This window comes from Mesoplodon bidens, assembly GCF_964165515.1.
Source record: "Mesoplodon bidens genome assembly, chromosome: 18".
Classification (NCBI taxonomy): domain Eukaryota; kingdom Metazoa; phylum Chordata; class Mammalia; order Artiodactyla; family Ziphiidae; genus Mesoplodon; species Mesoplodon bidens.
This window is the reverse complement of record NC_138175.1, coordinates 1955033-1979487: the sequence shown is the minus strand read 5'-3', so window position 1 is coordinate 1979487 and position 24455 is coordinate 1955033. Positions and strand designations below refer to the sequence as shown.

The following is a 24455-nucleotide window of genomic DNA, read 5'->3' as shown; positions in this document are numbered from 1 at the left end:
GTGACACTGTCCCACCACCCCATCTCTCAGATGACAAAGCAGGCTGTCACAGGGCTGTGGGGGTGAGGGCTGTGCAGTCACAGAAGCCACCGCCGGACCATCGACCCCAGCCTCAGGGACTTCAGCACAGTCACAACAAGCTGCTGCCGCCGCAGCCTCAGAAACCACAGCTGTCTGCTCCGTCTGCTCCCGCCCCGGGGACCCCCCTCTGCCGCCAACTTGAGCCCCAGCAGGCCAGCAGGCGGTGGCTTTGAGCTCTTGGGCCAAGACCACTGCTTTTAATTGCATTGTTTTCCTGTTTCAAAAATAATACCTGTTTTTTACACAAAGTTTGGAAACTACAGCAAAACCCAAACAGGGAAATTTCAAAATTCCGCTTGATTCTGCAGCCCAGGGATGCCCACTGCTGACTCGGCAGGCTCCTGCGCCCCGAGCACACAAGTCTCATTGCTTTTTCATGAAATTAGCACTGATGTCTCTTGTAAGCGACTTTTCACGCTGACACAGAAGGAACAGTTTCCTGGGCGGTGGACGCGGGATTCCAGTGCTTTCTGGCGTCAGGCTCTATCACGGCTTTTATGTAGATCACGTCCACCTTAGACATCACGAGGTGAGGGGAGGGCACACCTCGCCTGGTGTGACTGCTTCCAGGATGAACTCACAAAAGGGAAGAAGACTCTGGGAAACAGCCCTGTGAGTTATCCATGTCGCATGCCCTGGCCAGACTCGCAGAGTCTCTGTGTTTTAAATCTTCGACAATTTGCTGAAGAAAAACAGCAAAGTGTCACATCACTGATGTCTCCATGCTTCACGGAAGCAGCGTGTTCTGTGCATCGGCCATGGTATTTCTTCCTCAAGTCGCCTGTTTGTGTCACCGCCTGTTTCTTGGTTCCCCGGGTCGTGCCTGCGTTTTCCAGGGCGGCCATAACAAATCACCACAAACTGGGTGGGTTAAAGCAACAGACATGTATCCTCTCACAGTTCTGGGGCCAGATGCCCCAAATCCAGGTGTCTTGCGGCCGTGCTCACTCCAGAGGCTCTGGGTGGGGGGGTCCCTCCTGCCTCCTCCAGCTCTGGGGGTGCTCCATGATCACATGGCCCTTTCTTCTGAGTCTGTCCAAATCGCCCTCTTTTCATAAAGACCCCAGCTATTGGAATCACCACCCTAGTCCAGCATGATCTCATCTTAATGTTGATGACATCTGCAAAGGCCCTGTTTCCAAATAAGGCCCATTCGCAGGTAATGGCAGAGAACTTGAGCCTACCTTTTAGGGGGACACAACTCGCTCCGGTACACTTTGCTTTTCTCTTGGCGAATGAAAGAGGCGTCTCCCTGCAGACCTCTCTGACGAGCTGCTCCGAGCGGCGCTCTGTCGGGTTCGAGAAGGATTCAGAGAGGGGCATGAGACCCCAGCCCTCAGGTGACCTCAGGCTGAGCACCTCGGGACCCACCCCTCCCGCATCTCCACCCCCTCCAGGGATGACATCTGTCTCCCGGGCTGTGTCCCGGGCAGAGGGCGGGCGTCCCCACGTGTCTGCGGAGCCCAGCCCTCCCCTGCTGTAACCTGTGTGTCCAGCCGTCCTCCAGAGATGGGGATGGTCACCCCGAGGAGGGAACTAGGTCCAGGGGGTTCAGAACGTGCCCCAGGCCGCCTAAGCTAGACGGTCAGCTGTACAGCGCACTGTTACTGCCGCCTGAAGCCCTCCTGTACCGCTCACTCCTTTGTCCCTGGAGACAGGGTGGCTCACAGGGGTCACAGCTAAGAAGCCTCAGAGCCAGGACTGGAGCAGCTGCAGCAAAGGCCCTTCCCCCGACCGCATCTAACCAACATGTCCCTCCAAACCCCACACCCTCTACCCCACATCTGCTCTGTGAGCCGGTCCTCAGACACACAGCCCTAAGGCCCATCTCCGCGGCCGCCTGGGCACAGTTCAGCCCAGCAAGATGCTGAGCGCTCACCTGCCCGTCCTGGTACCCCCGGCTTCCAGCTCCCAGGTCCTGCGGCCACTCCATCACGCGTGTCTGCATATGTTCAAACGTTTAGTCTCCTGCTTAAAACAACAAAACAAAACCATTGCCTGGGGCGGAGCCAGCCCAGCATAATGTCCCCTGTGTCCTGGCCTGGGGGGCCCTGGGACAGAGGGACTCTCTGCATGTTCTCGGGCCCCAGACCCTCTGCTCAGCCGCTGCCCACACACCCCTTCAGCAGGCAGCTCACAGGAGGCCCTGGCCACAGGAAGACAGGAGGGGACGAGACAAGCTTCCCTAGGGGACAGCCACACGGCACCCGCAGCCCCTCAGCCCCAGTACTCACAGCAAGGACAGTGCTGGCGGGGGCCTCGGACCCCCACCACCACCTGTAGGCTGTTTTAGAAGCATCTGCTCTGGAGCGAGCTAAGAGCTGGTGGTGTCCATTTGAAGACATCGCTGGCCCCTTTCCGTGTTTTCTAACTGAAGCATGTCTTTGCTTTGTGTAGAATAACAATTAATAATAATGATTATAATGAAGAGGGAGGGGGAGAGGAAGAGGGAGTGCAAGGAGGAGAAGGAGATTCATTTTCGAAGCTCTTGCTGTGAGCTGGGCACTGAGCATCGTGACGTGCTGCATCCCTGGCACAGCCCTGGGAGGAGGTCTGGGGTCGCAGGCGCTAACTTATCCTCAAATGCGTGCAGCCACATGCCTGGAACATCAGCCTCATGCTCACACCGGACCCGACAGTGCACGGAGGGTTTGGTACGTGTCCAGCAGCTCAGTCCTCACGATAATCTCGAGAGAGGCCGGGCAGGACCGACCGTCCCCGCAGGGAGCAGGAGGGGACCTGAGCCCCAAGCGGAGAGGTGACTTGCTCGAGGTCTCCAGCCACGCTTCCTGGAAGCAGAGCTCCAGTCCAGTCCCCTAGGTCTGTGCTGGAAAGTCCCGTCTCTCCAGCGACTGGCATTCACAGGTCCATTGGAGCGGGTGCGGCTTTGGGGGTGCGGTGCTCCTGTCCCCGCCCTTCCCGGGATGTGTAACTATGGATGAACCTAGCCAGCCACCCAGGAGCCACGCTGGAGCTTGATTGTTTCTTCTCAGTGAAGTCAGTGCCTTTGCTGTACTGAATTTATGGGCCTTGGAGGCATTGGTGTCTGCATTCTGGGATGTCGGGGGTCTGCTGGGGGTGCGCGCGCGCACACACACACACACACACACACTCTCACTCTCTCTCTCTCACAGAAGTAACCCTGTGTGTATGTATCTCTGCATGTCAAACGCCATCTCGTTGCTGGATGTCCAGGTAAAGGCACCACCAAGACAGGCTTTGTTGAAATGATGGCAGAAAATATAAATATCTGAAGGAGGAAGAAAGATCCTTGCAAAAACCACTTGCTGTAAAACAAAAACTGTGTCAGAAAACCTTAAACCCAGAAGGACCCTTTAGGAATCACCCAGTTCAACCTCACTGTTTCACAGAAGGAGAAACCAGAGCCCAGGAGGCGAGGTGACATAGCTGACATCATTCAGGACACAGGTCTGTTCCTGCCATTGACAGCTGTCCTCTCACCCAGGCCCGTACCTGCCACCCACCCAGAGATCCTCACATCTGTGAAGTTCTACGTCACAAGCAGGGAAGGCAGAAAACAGGAGCATCCCTTGAAGGAGAAAATTTGGAGGTAGTAAAAACATCATCACCACCATCATCCCACCACCACCAGCATCACCACCATCATTACCATTATCACCATCATCACCACCACCACCATCATTACCATTATCACCATCATCACCACCACCACCATCATTACCATTATCACCATCACCACCACTACCACCATCACCTTCATCATCACCACCACCAGCATCACTACCGTCACCACCACCACCACCACCATCACCATCATCCCCACCATCACCACCACCACCACCATCATCATCACCATCATCCCCACCATCATCACCACCACCACCATCACCATCATTACCATTATCACCATCACCACCACTACCACCATCACCTTCATCATCACCACCACCAGCATAACCACCACCACCACCAGCATCACCATCATCCCCACCATCACCACCACCACCATCACCATCATCATCACCATCATCACCTTCATCATCACCATCCCCATCATCATCACCATCATCACCATTATCACCATCACCACCACCACCATCCCCACCATCATCATCACCACCACCACCACCACCACCAGCATCACCATCATCCCCACCATCACCACCACCACCATCACCATCATCATCACCACCATCATCACCTTCATCATCACCATCCCCATCATCATCACCATCATCACCATTATCACCATCACCACCACCACCATCCCCACCATCATCACCATCATCATCACCACCACCACCACCACCACCATCCCCACCATCATCACCATCACCATCACCACCACCACCACCACCATCCCCACCATCCCCACCACCACCATCACCATCATCATCACCTTCATCATCACCATCCCCATCATCATCACCATCATCACCATTATCACCATCACCACCACCACCATCCCCATCATCATCACCATCATCACCATTATCACCATCACCACCACCATCATCCCCACCATCATCATCATCACCACCACCATCATCCCCACCATCACCACATCACAATGGTGGTGGCAGGTCCACTGGCTCTGTGTCAGGCCCTTTCTTAAGCACTTTACAAACGTCATTTCCTTGAATCATCCTGACAACCAATACGTGTTATCCCCATTTTCGAAGGACAAACCTGGGGCTCAGAAAATGGCAGGTGTCTGAAGTCCCACGGCTGGTGAGCGGCAGGGCTGCCCTCTTCCACCGCCCACGGTCACAGTTTGCCTGGTGCCCAGATTGTGGAGGTGTCTCACAGTGGCACTGGGCATGTGTTAGGAGGTTTGGGGGCAGTAAAATGAAGCAAAGACACCTGGAGAGTGAGCAGAGCAGGACAGGGCCTGTCAGCCTTGCAGCCCTGCCTGGGGATTGGGGAGAGGCCGTGCAGGGGGCTCCTCTGGGCTCAGGGCAGAGCCTGAGGCCCCGGGAGAGCTGTTCCCTCTCCAGCCGGGCCCCAGCTGTCTCTCCCTCTCTGGGCCTCTGTTTCTTCACCTGTAAAATGAAGAGGCTGGACCAGACCATCCCCAAGAGTCTCTCTGGCACTGCCATCCTCGGATGCTCTGTACAATTGCCCATGTCCCATGGTCACACTGTGTTAAGCACAGATGGCTCCCTGGAGAGGGTGGGGTACCTCCTGAACAGGTTTAAAAGAGGGAAGGGGGGCTTCCCTGGTGGCGCAGTGGTTGAGAGTCTGCCTGCCGATGCAGGGGACGCGAGTTCATGCCCCGGTCCGGGAGGATCCCACGTGCCGTGGAGCGGCTGGGCCCGTGAGCCATGGCTGCTGAGTCTGCGCGTCTGGAGCCTGTGCTCCGCAATGGGAGAGGCCACAGCAGTGAGAGGCCTGCGTACTGGAAAACAAAACAAAACAAAACAAAAAAGAGGGAAGGGGCTTCAAGTGACAGAGAAGAGAGCATCCCAGGCTGAGGGACGACTGTGTGGTGAAGAATGAAAGGACAGAATCAGACCATCGTGGACGTACGGAGCTGAGGTGTGAGGTGTACGAACATGAATAAGGCCCAGAGGGGAGACTGGTGCATGGTGTGGTGTACGCCTGCCACAGTCTAAGAGTCTACAAGAAGGCTTCATAGAGGAAGGGACTGTTTGTGTGGGTCTTGGAGGAGATCAGTAAGAGTTTGCTGGGCTGGCAAAGGTGGCAGGAGGTGAGGAAATGCAGAGTGAGGTGGGGAGACGGAGAGGTATTTAGGGTGACGTGTAGCAGCTCCGTGTGGCCTGAGTCGGGGTGGGAAAGGCAGAGAGGAGGGAAGGTGCTGAGACCGGGATGCACTTGGCCCTGGCGGCAAAAGGCCTTGAGTCTATAGCTGAGAGTACGTGTTGTCCTACGGGCACTAGGGAGCCATGAGCGGCCTCTGAGCAGGGGCGTGACACGACGGAGTCCATGTTTTAGAAAGGCCCCCCTCCCCATGATGTCCTGGATGTTTTTGCAATGAGTTGTTCCATTACTGACACTAACCCACCTTTGCAGCCCTGAACAGCTAGACTCTTGGTAGCAAACACCATGTGGGGTTGTGCAGGGCCTGGGGTGCCGCTGAGTTGGAGCAGCTGCACTCAAGCCCTGAGAGTTGTGCAGGCTCACCGTGTGCAGGGTGTGCCGGGCACGGTGCCCCATGTGTTCCAGAACCTGCACAATGCGTGAACATCCTGTTTATCTGAGTCAATGACTGGCAGTGACCGCCCGGAGGGCAGGAACCACTGCATTCCCACCAACCTCGCATGCGCAGGGTACCAGGACCACGCAGGCAGCGGTCAGGTGATCTCGCCCAAGTCAGGTCTTCGAGGGCCTTGGCCGGGTGACAGCCTCGGCCCAGGTGTGAGCAGGTGTCCAATACCCACGCCCCTCCGTGGAAAGGCTGCCTGGGAGGCTGAGAAGGACTGGGGGGAGGGGCTGAGAAGGACTGGGGGGAGGGGTTGATTGGTGACGTCACCCTGGGCGCTGGGCTGGCCCTGCTCCCGCCCTTTCCATCCGATGCCGTAGGAAGGGATGGGGCCCAAAGGGGAGGCGGTGGCTTTGTTTGGTGAAGCACAAGGGTTTGGTAGGAGCGTGACTGGTTTGTTGCTGATTCTACAAGATACAGCGGGAAGAGGAAACCGGGCTGCTGACTAGGATGCGCTGCTCGGATCTTTCTAACGCCTGTCGGGCCCGCCGTGCGCACACCTTCTGGCCAGCAGGTCCCATGGTTCTTCCTGCGATGGCGGACGTGCTGTCCCGCCGTGCGGCCCAGCTCCTCGGCCACACGTGGCCGCTGAGCACTGGGAATGGGGCGAGCGCTGCGGGAAGGTGAATTCCTACTTTTAATTCATTTGCGCACAAACCACCGCCTGTGGCCCCGATGCAGACAGCACAGCTCGGGGGCGGGGGGGCCAGGTTCTCCCCGCGATGACAGAAGAGGCCAGAGCAAGGCTGCACTCCCGCGGTTTGCTTTTCCCCGGGAGGCTCCGTAGCCCCTCCAGGTCCTCCTGAGCAAGGGGGTGCTCTGCGGATGGAGTCCCAGATAAGCTTTCTGCTCTCTGCGCAGGCTGGCACCACAGGAGGAGGGGCGGGGAGCAGGGCCAGCTGGAGGCCAGCGGGCAGGACGTGGCAGAGAGCTGTGGGCAAGGACTAGTGGTCATGCTGGGGTCCAAGGCTCGGAACCGGGGGGGACCTGGGGGTGTGCGGAGCCTGTGGACACGAGGCCTCTTTGGAGTCAGGCCGCAGCCACGGGACCATGCTTCTTGCCACCCACTGTGCGGCCTGGGCGTCAGGGTGGGGCCGTGGTGCCAAGGGTCCACTCGAGAAGGCCTCTCCAGTGCCCACCCTGTGCTCGGGCCCACGTGTTGCCCACAAAGCCCACTGCTCAAGCCACTGTGCTTGGCAGGCAGCCAGGGAGGGTCCAGCCCTTCGTGGAAGTGTGTCCCGGTTGGACCCTGGTGACCGAGGCCTGGACAAGCAGAGGGCCGGGCGATGCGGGCCCTGAACTGATCTTCCCGGCCATTGTGAAAAGTGTCTGCAGGGCCGGGGCCCTGGGCTCCGCACGTCCCCACACTCACGTGCTGGGCACCCGCTGCCAACGGAGGGGCTGGAGGTGGGGCTCCGGCTGGGAGACTCGGGGCAGGTCCTGGGAAGGAGGGGGCGGGGGGGATCACTGTCGGGCTGTCCTGACCACAAGCTGTTGGTCACGACCACTGTGGGAACTGGGGGAGTGTGACGGGGAAGTAAGTCAGGCAGGAAAGTCACTGATGGTGACCATGTGAGGTACTGTCCACTAGTGCCCGCACGCAGCCATGGGGACGGGGCAGGGGAACCAAGGACGAGCTGGAAGGAAGAGGCGGGCCTGGCATGTGACCTGGACCCCGTAGTGCTGCCGCTCAGCACCTCTGGACCCTCCCTGGCGTGGGCGCAGTCCCAGCAAGATGCGTGATCACAGGAAATCCTCGCAGGCTCAGCCGCGAGAGGAGCCGTCGGGGACACATTCACAGGCTCCTGCGCGGCTGTACGCACTTTGCTGGTTCACTTCTCCGCAGATACAAGCATCTGGGCATCGGCCCTGCTGCAGGCACGGGGGTGGGGGTGGCAAGCAGGTGAGCAGGCCCGGCCTCTGGTTCAGGGATCCTGAGTCCCAGCAGAATAGGTGTGAGCGCACACACACACACACACTCACACACGTGGGCATGCACACACGTGCACATACACAGACACACTCACGTGTACACATACTCTCTTGAATATACATATACACTTTCACATAAACGTGTACACACTCGCACACACACTCAAGCGTGCCCACGCACATACACACACTGACACATATGTATTCATGCATATTCATGGATATATATATACACACTCACATATGCACATACACATGATCCTCACATATGTGTAAACACACACCTACCCACACTCAGGAACACACACACCTCCCCTAACACATGCCTATACACACGTACACACAATCGCATGTGCATGTGTACACACACGCTTGGACACACGGTCACACACACACACCGAGCTGAGGTCAGGTCACCCACCCACCCACCCAGCCTGTTTCCTCCTATCCTGGCCTCAGTGTTCACCCCTGAGGAGACGTCCATGACAGGCATGGCCCCCAGGGAGGAGAGGCAGCTCCCTGGCAGTGCCCGGCAGGGACAAGCGGGGACATCAGGAACGGCCTGTGCCCAGGCCCAGGGCCGCCTGAACATGCACTGGCGTCCAGAGTGGGACCTGCTTCCTGGGCTGGTCCCAGACCCAGGCCCCGCCGGCTCTGCGCCCAGACGGGGTCCACTTGCCCCTGCAGGCTGGCCCACGCCGGCCCGCCATGTCTCTTCAAAGACCCAGGAGGAATGCCTCATCGCTGACCTTCGCCCCCAGGAAGTCAGAGGGAACTCTGGTTGGGGCCATCACAGCAGGTGGCAAAAACGGAAGCACGATTTTTCTTTCACGTCATTAAGTGGAAGAAGAGCTGGCTTGTGTCGGGGCCAGACTGGGATGGATCAGCCATTTGGAGAGAAAACGATCCCAGGGACCTTGCCACATTTTTTCTAGAAGAATGTTGGATGTTCTGGTGGCCAGGTATGGAAAAAGAAAACCTCTGTACACTGAAGTCATTCATGGCCAGTGGCATGGAGGCGTTTACACAGGCCAGGCGGTGAGGGCGCCGCTGCTCCTAGAGCCGCCCCGGCTAAAAGGGCCAGTTGTGTCCGCGCGCCGTGGCCGGTCACCCCGAGCAACACAAAAACACACATGAATGCGCCTTTTACAGCTGGGGCCTTCCTCGCAGGCTCCAGATAAATGACCGACCTGAGCAAAATGTAAATTTGTAGTTAGCCCTCGGAGATATAATTATACGAGAAAAACAACGACAGTGGCATTTGGACGGGGGACGGCTGGCTCCTTTCCTGCAGCCAGGCTGGGTGTCAGGGGGGCACCTAGGACAGGGAAGGGGAGGAGGCTGGGCCCGGAGGCCCCAAGGCCCCGAGGACAGGGCTGCAGGCCACTGTCCGTCTCCTCCCTGCCCCGGGCCTGCCCCGGGCACTGCCATTCCTTGGGCTGAAGCGGTGATCTCCACCCCAGGCCCTCGTTCTGTGGCCGCCCCATGAAAGGGCCCATTCATGCCCCAGGCCGCTGGCTTGGGTTACCTCGGCCGGCTGGCTGGTCTCCGCCACCTCTGTTTTCTTTTCATTAGAAGGATTCCCATATTGAAGGCCTGCGAGAGGCTGAATTCAGGATGCTCGGGCTGAGACTGTTGGGTGCTGAAGAGCCACCCGTGGGGCCCAGCACCTTCATGAACGAGTCGGACTTACCGCGGCGGATGGGGAAACTGAGGCTCGGGCCACGTGGCTGGCAGATGGCAGGGTTGGGGTTTGGACCTGGGCCGCCAGCTGCGTGCTGCCCTGCTGGGAGGAGCCTGGGAAAGACTGGAGTCCTGAGCCAGTGGGCAGGGCACGGAGGTCTTTCTGGAGGCCGAGGAGGGTTAAGAGAGTTGTCTGCCCTGGGAAGTCCTGCACAGCCCGAACCTCTGCTGAGTCCTGGGTCCCCCGGCCTGGGCTGGACCCCGCCGGGCCCAGGGGCGTGTAGCCCCCATGTGGGAGAGCACGGGGCTGTGCGTGGCATATGGCAGGAGGGCGTGCCTGTGTCTGTGTGTGACACCCTCCTTGGGAAGAACACCCTCTCCTCTCCCTCTTTTTGCTCACAAGCAGGGCCACTGGGAAGACAGGAAGACAGGCAGAAACAATCGTGATCCAGGCGGGTGTCTGAGTCACGCCACCGTCAGTCTGGAATGTCTCCTTGGAAAGCGGCTGCCTCTGCTCTGGCCCCACCCGCGCGGCCACCGCTCAGGCCTCCCGCCCTCCCCCTCCCTCCTCCCCCCCCCACCTTCGCTGGGGGACCCACCCCCATCACAGCAGACCCTGCAAAGGCCCCAGACAGCTCATCAAAGCAGCTTTTACGCATGCCTGTTGGGGACCTGAGCTGCACTCGTGCAGGAAAGCTCCCGCCATGCTTTGTAGATAAAGGTTGATTCATTTGCATTTTGTACTTTCCCTAATGTCCTCTAAGGGCTGGATTTTTTTTTCCCTGATGTCAGGAAGGAGACGTGTAGGTAGGCCCTGCCCCCGGGTGCCTGAAGGGCCAGAGGGGTCATCAAGGTCCCTCACGTCCTGGGACCACTTGGTCCTCCTCCCTCGGACACCACTACCATGTCCAACAGCTCAGAGACCCCCGGCCACTGTCTGGAGGAGCTGGGGCTGCCCCGCCACCCCACGGGTCCTGCTTCGCCCTCCCAGCCTCTCAACTCTTCCCTGGGTGGTGGGCATCACTGTTGCCACCTCCCAGACCAGGAGGCAGAAACTCAGAGAGGTTGCTGACTTGCGCAAGGACACACAGCTGGCAGGGCGCAGCGGGGGACAGAGGCCAGGCCTGCCTGTGCCAGCCTCCCTGAGTTCACGGACTATTTGGCAAATTCTGCCAACATTATGTCCCTAACGTGGGTTCCTTGGAGCCCACAGGGACGGTGCACAGGGCACACCTTCCTGGGCAGGTCTTGGGTACCATATACGTCGATGTTTGCTGCATCCGTGCTGAAGAGGCTCTTCATGGGATGGGGCCCGAGAGCCACCAAATCCACACTCCCCCGTTAACCAGCAGGACCCCTGAAGAAGTGAGGGGCACCCAGAAGGCATCTCTATGAGGCTGACAGCGGGCTCCCAGGGCTCAGGCAGCCACCTGCCACCATGCTGTCACCCTGGACTCGGCCAGGAGGCCAGTGGCAGGCAGAGGCAGTCAGCGATGGGACAGTCTCTACCGTGAGCTCCTGCGTCCTTAGGTGGGCCCTCTGCTTCCGCCAACTTCAGTCTCCCCATCCAGCAAAGGGGGCTAAGGAGCCCAAGATGGCAGCTGACACTTGCCGGGAAAACTCCAGGAGGGTTGGAACACCCGACCCTGCACGTCACAGCCACAGGCCTGGTCCGAGGTCTGAGGTCTCATCTCCCAGGGACGAGGGTCTCGTCCTTGGGGATCCCACTGGAGAGGACCCACCCTCAGGGCAGGGGTGGGCATCACTTCCGAGGTGGGAGGCTGCCTGACGGATGGATGTCCACATGCCAGGCACTGTGAGTGTCAAGCTGCAACGGCCATGTTGACACTATACCCCTGGAATTTGCTGGAGGTTTCACTCCTCCCGCCCCTGCTCTGGCTTTGGGTCCGCGGTTTCATTTTGACATCAGGCAGAAGTTAGGGGATGACTCAGGAGCTGACTGGCTCTCCCAGCACACGCGGGGGGCCCAGGGAGCCTCTGCCCCTTGGGGGTGGCCAGTGGCAGGCAGCAAGGGGACAGACAGGCAGTGGGAGAGCCCGGCTCTGTGTCTGTGACTTTGGGCAAGTCGGGTCAGCACCCCTGCGAGGTTGCCTCCTCTTGGAGAGTGGAGGCTTAGTACAGCTGGGAACCTTCCAGCTCTGTTGCTTCTCAAGGCAGAAGCTGGGCCTCCCATGGAGGAGACCCTGCCGGCCACGCCCCCTCCACCGAGCCCCACGGGGGTGTCCTGTCGGGCAGCTCTTCCTGGGCAGGGGGCTGCAGCTCCACGTCCAGCTGAGGGGACAGTGAGGAGGAAGAGAAGGCTCTGGGACCCAGAGGCCTAGGTCACCAACCACCTGGAGGCCACCGGCCCCGGGGTTTTCCCCCTCGGTACTGCCCAATTACCCTTCATTTTGGGGGTGACCTGAGCTTCGCAGGAGGTTCAGGAACATCTCTGGTGTCTGCCTGATGGATGTCACAGCAGCCCCCCGACTGAGAAGTGCTGGGTTTCATGCCCAAGCAGCTGCGCTTGGAGGATTGGGGCAGGGGCTTGGGGGCTGTCCAGAGTCGCCAGCCTGGAGGGCTGGGCTCCCAGCTGTGTGGGATGGTGGCCCTGGAGCAGGAGAGGCGTGCCACGTGGCCTCGGGTGTGTTCTCAGCCCCCTGTGAGATGGGGAGGGTAGTAGGCTACCTCCTAGGGTAGCCAGATTCATTCACTCGTGCAGCACCTGTGCATCAGCTCTCAGGGCTGTGGTCACAGCGGCAGCACGGAGCCAGGGCCTGTGTTGCTTCTGCACGCTCGGGAGAGAGAGAATGCGTCTCACACAAGGGGTGCGCGGGTGTACCACGCTGGAGACACACACACACACACACACACACACACACACACGGGTGAGCTCTGAAACTGTGGCCTTTCTTAGAAACAAGAATAGACCCATTAGGAAGGATCCGGAAGGAAATACCTTCTGGGAACTTTGTCTGAGCCAGGGGACCCCCGGCATTAGAAACTTTAGGAAACCAACTGATTGAAATACCGATTAACTGGAGGGGGTTTCTTAGCCCCTTCCTGTGCCGCTTTCCATGGAGAGGGCGATCCCAGGACCCTGAGGCCCAGAATGATGCCACGGAAATGTGAGCTGAGGCTTGGAGCCCCTGAGCGCCAGCAGGGCCAGGAGGCGGGGCCTGTGAGCCCCTAGCCCCTTGTTCAATTCAACTTTTCAAGATGACTGGCAGGAATTTCTGGAACCTCCTCAGATGCTGTAATGAGCAGCCATAGGAAAATCAGCTTTGATTCACAGTGTGCTTTAGCTGATTATGAATTGTACGTGCAGAGCTCAGCGCTCGACCACTGATGCAAAACCATAGGCCACAGGTGGACTGGGCAGCCCATTCACTCATTTCCACACCCGTGTGCAGGATTCTGGGCCAAAGGCCCTGTGTTACCTATACCTTGCTTTACATAATAAAGGTGTTCCTAAGAGGGTGTGAAACCTGAACTTCGTAGTCCGAGCAGCGCTGGCAGCGCCCTCAGGGGGAACGTGGTCCAGAGGACTAGTTCTGAAAGGATGCCTTTCTGTAAAGCGAAGAATTCCCCTCAATTTCCCTTCTCAGAAGCGCCCTAAGCCCGTGCCTCGGTTTGTCTAAAGTGGGGAGGGCCAGCATCTGTTGATGGACGCCTCCCATGAGGGCCGCCCCCTGACCTTGAAGGACCCACATGTCTACACCAGGGACTGGCCTCTCGCTCCTGCTTGCCCCCGGATAGCCTGTGTCACACACACTGGGCTGTGTGGCTTTGGGCAGATCCCTTGCCTTCTCTGGCCTCATTTGTGAATGAACCACTGAGCAGCTGACCTGTTAGGGTCCCTCCGGCTCTAGGGACCTGCATGGTTCCAGCTCCCCACCATCTGGGTTCCAGTCTGGGACAGGCCAGAGGCTGGACGGGGGTGCCCAGAGCAAAGGCACTATGATTTTAGGGACCATCAGCTCCCACCTTCAAGGCGTGGGGAGACCTCCAGCTGAAGTTCCCCAAGCAGGTGCAAAGCGACAGTGGTGTGCCCCCCACCCCACCCCACCCCCCGGCCACTACTCATCCTCCCCGCCAGAGGCACAGGGGAAATGTTTACCCGGCCCGTACCAGGTGAGGGCTGGAGAGGAGGCCGGGCGGGGATGGAGATAGGGGAGCGATTGGAATCCACATGGGTACACTCACACCACCAGTTTGGGAAGTCGTGCTAAATCCAGCCTTTGCCTCTGAGCAGCAGCAAGCCCTACCAGTTTTGGGGTGGGCTGGCAGTGGGCCTGGGCAGGGTTTGCTGGCTTACGTACCTTTCCCATCAGGACCCCCATCACTAGGTGGATCCCCCTGAAACAAACACCTAGGAAGAGCGGTGCTTAAAAATAGCGGGGGGTGGTGCGGGGGGGAAGCAAAGTTTGTAACTGAAGCCGCCCCGCCGGTGCCTGGGGGCAGACCCCGCGGCCCGCCGGAGCACCCAGCCGGCTGCCGGGAGCTTGTTTGGAGAGGACTTGGCCCGCGCGGCCCGACCTGGGAAGCGGGTGGAGGTTGCTTTCCTCCTTTCCCCACCCCGCCCCGGAGGGGCAGAGCGCTGCGCGGCCCGGGCGGGCCTGCGGTCAGGGATGAGGACTGCGCCTCCGCGCCGCAGAGCGCTGCGCGCGGGCCGGGCGCCGGCAGCCGCCGCTGCCGTTCTGGGAGCTCGTTCGCATCCGCCAGCGCGGCGAGCGGCGCGGGGCCCTCGGAGCGGGAGGTGAGTGTGGACGCGCCGCGCCCCGCGCCGCCCGCGGCTCCCGGGCAGCGGCACTAGCTCGGGCGGCCGTGGAGGGACTCGGGGCTTGGCCCCCGGGGTCACCTGGCTGCCCGCTCCCCGCCGCGTCCCCGCGCCCTCGGTGGCGCGCCCCAGCGGGGCCGGACGGACCCTCCCGGCCCTCGCTGCTCCGCGGCTCGGCTGCCCCGACCTCGCTCCCGGCCCGGGACGTGCAGCGCCGCAGACGCCAGGGCGCGCCGGGGGCTCGGCGGGGGCCGCGGCCGTGCCGCCTGGCCTCAGCCCTATCCGGCGCCCTTGACAGAGCTTGGGCCAGCTCCACGGGACACTTTGCAAAGTGCAGCCCAAGTGGCCGCCGAGCGGTGGGTTCCGGGGAGCTGGGAGCCGCCGGGCCGGACTGCGGGGAGCGGGGGCCGGGCGGGGGGGGGGGCGCGAGCGGCCGTGGGCCGGCCATTCATTTCGGATCGCAGCAGTCGGTCCCCGAGCCGGGCCGCTGCCTCCTCTGGGTCGCTCCTGGGCGTGCTGGCCCCGTGGCACTCGGACACTGAGGCGGAGGCAGCGCGCGGAGCGGGGTGAGGTCTTTCCGACCGGGGGGACTCCGCGCCGCTGTGCTCCTGCGGGGGGAGGCCACGCGGCGCCCCAACCCGGCCCGCGCCCCTGGCTGGCTTGGCGCGCCGAGGGAACCGGGCCAGAGGGACCCGTGGGGACGCGGCGCCGCACGGCGGCGGCCGGAAGGGAAGGCCAGCCGGGCTCGCGGGGACTTCCCGCGGCCACCAGACCCTGCCCCTGCACCGTCAGCCGGGGGGTGGGGGTGAGGGCAACGGGGTCGGAGGGACAGGCCTCTGGGTGCAGCGGTGGCGGTGGGGGGCTCCTGCGCCGTGGCAGCTGCTGAGGCCTTTAACCCTTTCCGGACTGGCGCTTGAGCGGACACTATTTGCTGTGTAGGGACTGTGCCACGTGTTACTGCGTTAATCCTCACATCGTGAGCTAGGTAGTGCCCCGTATTCTAGATGAAGAAACTGAGGGCCAGAGAGGTTAGGTAACTGGGCCAGCGTAGCACAGCTAGTGAGCAGCAGTGGCTGATAGCCCCTCTCCATTCCATCAGATAGACTCCACGTCTGCCTCTTGGTTGAGCAAATGTGCATTGAGCCGTCTCAGTGCCCCACTATTTCCCAGGCATCCCCTGACCCAGCAAAGACCACTGCCTTCCTGGTAACAGGCCAGGTAACAGGCAAAATACCGGGGACAGTATCAGACAGGGAGCGTGGTGGGGGGGGGGGCGGAGGGGGGCGGAGTTACAGTTTAAGGAAGGACAGCCGGGGCCACCTCTGAGAAAGTGGCCTGGGAGGACATATGCCCTTGTGCCCGGCCTGGCAGGTCCGGAACCACGGGGCAGAGCCTGCCAGGAGCCTCCCTGTGAGGAGGAAGAGGGGGAATCCTGTTTGAAGAAAATAGGAAGGCCAGGCCATCTCAAGGGGGACCGTGCCCCCTACAGCGTCTCAGCCTGGTGAAGGGTGTGTGGCCCCGCACCCGAACCCCTGGCTGGCTGCCACCCCGGGCAGTGTGGAAGCAGCAAGTCCCAGGATTTCAGGGTCAGAGGGAACTTAGAGGTCATGAACTTCAACCCCCTCATCCAGTCTCCACCAGACCCTGCCTCTGGGTTACCGACTCTGCTTGAATACCCCCGGCGACGGGGAACTCACTCCTGTCACAGCAGCCAGGTCCCACCCCTGAAATCCGCCGAAGGGTTCCAAGAAAGCTCTGCTGCAAGTAGAGCAGAAAGCCTCCTACCTGTGGTTTCTGTCAACTCCAGTTCTGTCATCCGGGGGCAGCACACTTGGGTTAACTCTCACACACGGTTGCCTCTGCAGAATGTTAATAGAGAGATTATGTCTCCTTTTAGCCTCCTCTTTTCAGGGCCTGCGCCTTTTCCAACTTAACTTCCAGGCCAGGCACCTTCCCGCTTCCCTCCCTGGGAGAAGGTCAGCGGGTCTCCACCTGGCTTCACATTTGTGAGCACCAGGGTGGCCGGGAAGCAGAGACCTGCCCTTACCTCCTTTCTTCTGGAACCTTGCAACCATTGATGGTGCCAAAGACACACGTGCTCCTGGACATTGGCTCGCACTTCTGCTTCCTCCAGAGCCCTGAGACTTCCGCGCCAAGCCCCCCCCCCATCCCTGTTGGTTTTGACTAAGAATTCAGTTACCCTCTGCTTCCTCATCCAAAAGGAGGGGCCGAGAGTGAGGGGGAAGGCAGTGCAGACCAAGAGCACAGGCTCCAGAAACAGCTGTCCACGGGCTGTGTGGGCAAGTCACCAGGACCGTGGGGGACTTCGCAGGGCGTCATGGGACAGGCTGAGGGACAGAGCGCCGGGGCACAGGCAGGCGTGTCGAGTGGGCAGATGCTGCGTGGTTCCTGCCCTCGGGGTCACGGAGACTCCCAGTGGTCTGTGGGAGGGGAGTGGAAGATTCAAAGTACTTGAAAGGGTGCGAGGTGCCAGCTGCGAGTCCAGGACAGAGGGAGTTTGTAGGGAACCGTCGTGCAGCCAAGGCAGGATGCAGCCTGGGTCCTGGTGGGCCCGCCTCCCCAGCCCACCCCCGGGGGGCTGGCCTGCCCACCTTGGCTTTGGTTCACTGTAGATACGTGGTGGGGAAGAGGGCTGGGAAAGTGCATGACCAGCCCACTCTCCTGCCCACTGCAGACAGAGCTGGAGCCCAGCATTCAAAGACAGCCACAGTCCAGCCCGTCCTCTCCCGGACAGCCCTCCTGGTCCATTCAGCATCCAGGATGCTGGCTCCTGCTTCCCACCTCGTGGCCTGGACACCTGGCGTCCTGTCCCCCATCTCCACCGTCCCACCTTCCCCATCAGGACAGCCCTTCCTCTGTTCCACCCGCACTCCTTCTGGCACCCCACCTGTCATCACCTGTGGGCCTGCCCATCCCCCGCTAGACTGTCCCCCATGAACAGGAAGATGATGCCGTCCGTGCTCAGAGCTCTGGCCCCGCCAAGCCGTGCAGTGCCCTCAGCACCCCCTGGCTGGGGGACTTTCGGATTCTATTGCCAGCCTCGTTCTCTGATGGAATTGGGGGCTGAACTGAGCCTAGTGGAGGGAGGAGGGTGGGGGCGGGGTGAGCTCTGTGAGACATCCTTGCAATTGCCTGGGGCTAGTTTATCCTCACCTTTCACCTGGTGGCCATAGCCGGGGTGGCAGACGCTGTCCTCAGGGACTGATTGCACTCTCGTACTTCCCTCAGCCCCGCCATTTCCCTGGGTGGAAAGAAAGTAAGCCTGTACAGTGGGGCAGGTTGCTCAGTGCACAAGGGCGCCGAGCCCATACTCTGCTCAGCAGGCCTCCCTCCGCACACCCAGTCTGCGTCCACCCTGGGGGTGCCTTGTCCTACACGCCCAAAGATCCTGGAAGCGTGAGTGGCGGCCCCACTACAGACGTGTATGCCCTGCATGGACCGCTTTCTTTGCTCGTGAGGACTGCGCACGCGGTGCCGTCACGTGTGCACCCTGGAGGCTGCCCTCCAGCCGGACTGAGGCCTCTGTCATTTCTGACTTGGGGTTCCCTCCTTCTTCCTCGGGTGCTATCACGCGCTTCGGCCCCTCAGCCTTCTTATGGGTCCACGTCACTCCTGCAGGTGCCCCCTTGGACTGGCTCTGCCAGGCCAGCTTGGGGAAGGGTAGGAGGCAGGCTGGCAGGCGGGGGCCGGGCCTGGCCGTGGCCTGCACTGTGAGCCAGCCTGCGGTCGCCCGTCCTGGCTCCCAGCGACCAGAAAGTGAGATTGGTGACTGCAGTGGCAGGACTTCGGGGGCCATGACCCCGGCGTCAAACTATAGGTTTCCTGCTCATTACTCGCCCCAGTTCTTGTCGGGATTGAAGTGGCCTCTTAGAATTACAACCTTGTCTAAATAAAGCTGGCGTTTTGAAGGACAGTTCCAAATATAGGCTCCCTTTACGAGCGTGGGGAGAGCCTGAGGATGGAGGGAGGCTCCCTCCAGAACGTGGGGCTAGTCTGGGGGACCCTGGGGGCTTACCTGCCACATCCCGACACCGTCGTCCCAGGCCCCCTCCCCGCCCCGTCTTCCCCATCACCCAGAGCTAGAAGCAAGAGGGGACCACGGCCTGCCGCCCAGGGGCTGGCAGCACAGCTGTCCTTGCCTCCCCCGGGGGGTCCTCACACCCACAGCTCTCACCCTGCCACATAGGGGTGGGGGTCACTCAAGTGAAAAATGGGTTTGGGGGGAACTCAGGGCCCTGGGTCAAGGCCCGCTCAGCCTCCCCAGAGGCCATAACTAGGCAGTGGCCCCCTGGGAGGCCCAGTTTGCATCACAGAGAGGGCCAAGGGGAGGTGGCCTTCAGGGTGCGTCCTTACGCAGCTGCCTGTCCTGGGCTCGGCCACCCACCTGTAGCCAGAGTCAGCAGCCAGTGGAGGTGGGGGGACCATACGGGTGAGAGCAGGTGGACGGGACAGGGACCCGGGACCAGAGCAGCCTCCTCCGCCGTCTCCAGCCCCCTGGCGGGTGGGCAGGCAGGAGTCGGCAGCCGGCTGTCTGCTAACAGCCTCCGTCCTGACTGTGGGCTGCTCGCAGGCGGGCGTCCCAGCCAGCAGCTAAACAGAATCCACATTCATGAGCGGCCCTTGAGTCTTTCCGAAGGCCCGGCCCGCCGCCCTGCAGAATGTGACCATTGCATTTTCTGAATTCCTCCGGGGTGGCCGGGCCAAGGTGGCCGTGTGTAAACGGGGACTGCTTCTCCGGGCCCTGCATGTGGCCGGCCGGGCGCTGCCCTCTGGGGACGCTGCAGAACAGGGTCTCGCTGGGTTCCTGGCTAGGGGCGGGGCTGGGGGGTGGTCAGTGGGGAATTGCCATGGCCGTGGCTGGACGGGGCGAGGGAGCCAGGACCAGGTCCTGGTACTGGAGGAGGTGGCCCCACTGGCGGAGGCTGTGGTGCCGCGGGCTGGTGGGCATCTCGTGTCCTACATCAGCCCTACTCAGCAGGAACCTTGTTTTTAAAAATATATATATAGTTCATGTATCATAAAATTCACCCTTTTAAAGTGTACACGCCTCCAGTGGTTCTTAGTGTGTTCACACGGTTGGGCAACCATCACCACCGTCTTGTTCTAGAACATTCTCATCACCCCAAAAAGAAACCTGGTGCCCACTGGCCGTCACTCCTGCCCCTCCCCCAGCCTTGGCAACCGCTAAGCTACTTTCTTTCTCTATGGATTTGCCCATTCTGGACGTTTCACATGAACGAAACCACACAGTGTTTTTCTTTCCATGACTCTCTTCACTTGGCGTGGCATTCGCCGGGTTCATCTGCATCGCAGCCGGGATTGAAACTTTGTTCCTTTTTAAGGCTGAGTAATATTCCAGCGTGTGGGCGACCACACTGTGTGTATCCATCATCCGCCATGGACACTTGGGCACTTTCACCCTTGAGCTGCGTGGATGACTCTGCTGTGAACATGCGTGTACAGGCGTTTGTGTGGACGTGTGTTTTCGGTTCTCGTGGGTAGACATCCGTGCAGTCACGTGGTCACTCTAACCTGTCTAGGAGCCGCCAGACCGTTCCACCCTCCAGCTGCACCATTTCCCGTTCTCGCCGGTGGGTAAGGGGATGGGGACCTTACCCTCTTTCTGTGGACAAGGAAACGGGGGCAGGGAGGCAGAGGCGCTGGCCTGGGGTCACTTGCCAGGAAGAGGGGCCCGGATTCAACCTCTGCCTGGACGCAAAGGGGAGACGGAGGCAAAGAGCGGCTGTCATGACCCCGAGGCCATGTCTTTAAGGACAGTCCTGCAGTCTTGCAGGAGGCTCTGTCCTCTGGCCCCTGCCCCTCCCAGAGGCACCTCCCCTGAATGAAAGGGAGGCCAGGTCCCCTTGAGGCCAGACCCCGCTGCTCTGCTAGAAATGTATGGTTGCTCGCCCTGCCCCCAGCCTTCCCGAGGGGTTTCTTCCCAGGGTGACTGTGCCCTCCGAGAGGGACCAAGCACATCACTCAGGGACACTGGCTCTGAACTGACACTATTCCCAGGAGATACCAACATCACTTGCTGAGGTCAGGTGACCTCTGGAGTGTTAGCTCAGGTCCATCCCAAAGCAGGCCCTGTAACCTGTTCCGTGATTATTTCCATGGTTCCAGAGCACACAATCAGAAAAGACAAGCCCAACAACTAGCGGAGTCCACGGTTCTCACCCCAGAGAGGTTACGACACTTGCCCAAAGCCCACCCAGCAGAGAGCAGTCAGAGGGTTCGGGGGCTGGGGCCAGGTGTGCCCTCCAGCCCCGTCCAGGGGCGTGCCCTGCCCCGGGCACTCCCACGCTGGCTCTCGCCAGGCACGGCACGCTTGGGCACAGCACAGGGAGCCGAGGCGCTGGGGCTCAGTACCCCGACCCAGCAGGCTGGCTTCTCCTTAGCTGTGACACGCGGAGACTGGGAGGGGGTGGGGTCCTCCCCGGGGGCCACAGCGCGACACCGCTGCGTGCTGGGCTTCTTCTGTGCTTCGTGCCTGCGTCCAGCAAGCAGTCATCTGCGCGGGACTGCCCGGGCCAGGCTGTGCTCCAGGCCTGGGCCGCTGTGACCGGGCCACCGCCTCAGTCCTCCTGGGGGCAGCGGCTCCAGGAGAGGTGCGAAGGGGGCGTCTGGGCGGGACCAGGGGAGGCCGGGAGGCAGCACGGCCCGGCCAGCCCCCGCCTTGGGGAAGAAAGGGCGAGGTGAAGCGGCCGCCTCCCTCACACAGCTCCGAGTCAGAGCGGGGATGCGCACCCGCCCTGGTGCTTACCGCAGCCTTCTTTGTCCCAGGGGCCCAGGGGCCCACGTGAGAGTAGCCGCGGGGAGGGTGACGCCCTCATGGGGCCCTGGCCAGGGCTGCAGGGGGCAGGGCCCCCCTTCAGCAGTCACACCCCCACTCAGTTGTCGGACTGGTCTGCACCACGACAGGAGGGTGGGCACTTGGCAGGTGCCGGAACGGCGGCCAGTGCCGGGTGTCCGTCCCCCAGGAAGCGGGACCGCTGGTGCCGTTTTACAGGTGTGGGAGCTGAGGCACAGAGGGTAGGGCCGGGCCCCAGCATAAGAACCCCGAGGACCTGGGCCCGGCCAAGGGACAGGTCAGGCCGCCAGTGCATCCGGCCCACCTCCTGGCCTGTAGAACCCATGAGAGGCCGGAGCTTCGCTGCCCGCGCCTCTGCCCTGCGGGGCCGCCTTCAGATCAAGGGAGCCCTAGACCGGGGCCTGCCCTGGTCGCAGCTTGTGGCCGTGTGCAGCCGTGGGAGCAAGGGTGTGCGTGTGTGTGGGGCCGTGTCTGTGAGCCTGTGCCTGTGTGTATTGTGGGGTGTGCATGTGTTGAGTGAGTATGCACATGAGTGTGTCACGCGTGTGGGTACATGTGAGTGCGCTTGTGTGTGGGTATGCACATGTGTGTGCCTGTGTGCACATATGTGAGTGTTGTGTGCATGTATGACATCATGTCATGAGTATTGCATGTACACATATAATACGATATAACCAAAGTACACAAGTAAGTTTAAATGTTCTAGAAACTACATTTAAAAACAAAAAAAGAAACGGGTGAAATTAACTATATTTAAAACAATAGGTCCAAAAGGCCATCACTCCAACATGGGATCAATACAAAATCAGTGAGGCAGTTTAGGTTCTTGAGGTCCAGCATGTGGTCGTGGCCGCCGTGCAATGCTGGTCTCCAGGTGCCCTTCAGCTGTGGAATCCCTGACGCCGACCCCTAGCACAGGGCCCCTCCCCCATCCAAGCCTTCCTCACCTGCTTCCTCCAGGAAGTCTCTCCAGACTGCACTTCCTTCTCTGGGCCTCAGTCTCTCAAGGTGGGGTTTGTGACCCTGGAGCAGACTCCCGTCTCACCCAGGTCTGCTGAATCAGAACTGCTAGAGGAGGGCCTGGGGTCTGCATCTTTATAAGCTCCCCTGGTGACTTTAAGTCTTTACCCACATTGAAGTTCAAGACCCTCTTAAGCCCTTATCTTTTTGTCCCTAGATGCCACGTTCTAGGTACACTGGACAGCAGCTGTGCCCACATACACCACTTCCTTGCTCACCACCATAGCATTACACATGCTATTTTCCTCTCTTTGGGATGTATGGAAAACTTCTATTCATCCTTCAAAACCCACCTCTAACATTGCCCTGCCTTTCCTCTGAGAAGGCTTCCCTTCCAAGGAAGCATGAGTCCCCTCCCCTCCGTTGCTCCTTCTTAATTCTGCCCTGCGCACAAACGCACAATGGTTCCATGTCTCAAGTCCCTGGTGTGCTGGGACCCGGTGCCAGCTCCTCTCCGAGCTCCCGGAGTCTGGCCAGGCCCCAGCATGGAGCGGCCTCTGAGCATGGATGTGGAATGAATCCGGGCATGCGTGGGTGGGTCGGTCTCTGCAATCTCAGTAAACATCTGGCCACAGGGCCTGGCAGGAAGCTGACCTCGAGGGTACCACTCGGCTGGCAGCCGTCTATAAATACATTCTAAACTCGGACCAGCCCACATGCATTCCTGCTCCCGGAGTGCCCTCCCGGCGGAAGAAAGGCAGCCGGCGGCCCTCCAGGCCTGGCCGGGGTGGTCTCTCCTGGCGAGCGGGAGCGTGCCCACTCCAGGGTCAGCTCAGGGCCCCCGAATCCGATTGTTACCTGAACAAGCTCACCGGCAGGCCAGTGCCCAGGCTGCGTCTAGCTCTGAGGAAGGCTCCCCGTGCCGGCAGCGTGCTTTTCTTGGATGTCCAGGCTGTGTTTATGCCGGGCTGGTGCCGGGGGAATAATTAAAGCCTCAGAGGCTCCGGAAGGGCCTGTCGTAGGTGCTGAATCTGTGTGTGCAGGCCCGAAGCCTCCTGTGCCGTGTTGCCCGGGGCCTGTTGAACAAGAGCTTGAGGCTGGTGTTCAGGGGGCTGTGAGCTGAGCCCCGCAGGACCCAGGGGACCCCGTCATGTCGGGGAGGACAAGGGTCGCGGGAAGGGTCAGCCAGGCTGGGGTCCTCAGTGTGTCCCCTCCTGGGCCTTCAGTCTCCCCACTCGCCCCACAGCACAGCTGTGCCTCCTGGCACAGGGGTGCAGACCTGTATGGCCGGCAATGGGTCTGCAGGGGCTTTGGCAGCCAAGGGCCGGGCCTGGTGTGCGCGGCGGACATTGTTCCCCCAGAAGGTGGAGTGGACGCCATCTGGCAACCAGGCGTCTCGGGCATGTGCCTTCAGGAGAGGTTGTCAGGCCCCGAAGTGTAGAGCAGCGATGGGACCTCAAGAAAGCAGTGCCCTCAAGGGAAATGGGGTGCAAGCCACAGAGACCGCTTCTGATTTTCTGGTGGCTGCACGAGGAAAAGAAGCAGGTGGCGTGAACTTTCATGATGTGTTTTATCTAGCGAGCATCTCAGTGTGTCGTCTGTAAAAGTGACCGGAGAGCCATTTCACATTCTTCTGGGCTCGTCTTCGAAGGCCGGGTTTGGGGGGCGAGGGGGAGCGTTACCAAGCGTGTGCTCAGGGCAGCCTGGGGGCAGGGGGAGGGGGTCACGCTCCCATCCCAGCTCCCCAGGGGCGCTCCCTCGGGTCAGGCCTGGCATGTCCTGGGGCCCGGCTGTGCCTGGTGGGTTCGTGGCCCCGGAGGCCCGGGGACGTGCAGGTTCCAGTGGGTGAGTGAAGGAGACTCGTGGCGTCCGCGGGGACCCAGGGCTCGGGGACTCCCAGCGTCGTGGTTTCCATGGGGTGTCCGTCCTCATGGTCCCCACAGACAGCCGTGTCCGCCCCGGGCACCCAAACCTCTCGG

At 60.6% G+C, this 24455-nt stretch overlaps 1 protein-coding gene and 1 long non-coding RNA gene across 3 annotated transcripts in view; one reads left to right on the top strand and one right to left on the bottom strand.

Annotated features, from left to right (window-relative positions):
• Positions 1 to 299: 299 nt before the first annotated feature.
• LOC308606195 lies at positions 300 to 3870 on the bottom strand. Of its 2 annotated transcripts, none has more exons than XR_014013782.1 (3): positions 2316 to 3870; positions 1961 to 2052; positions 300 to 1370 (listed from the first exon to the last, which is right to left on the bottom strand). It is a non-coding gene; the product is annotated as an uncharacterized lncRNA (long non-coding RNA). The 2 variants fall into 2 exon arrangements; XR_014013783.1 differs by having other exon boundaries at positions 1961 to 2049.
• A 10578-nt stretch (positions 3871 to 14448) lies between these two features.
• ZNF469 (zinc finger protein 469) overlaps positions 14449 to 24455 on the top strand; it is a 49437-nt gene continuing 39430 nt past the window's right edge. The window contains exon 1 of the mRNA XM_081217466.1: positions 14449 to 14660. The gene's annotated coding sequence lies outside the window, so the exon portion shown is untranslated. The remainder of the gene's footprint in view (positions 14661 to 24455) is intronic.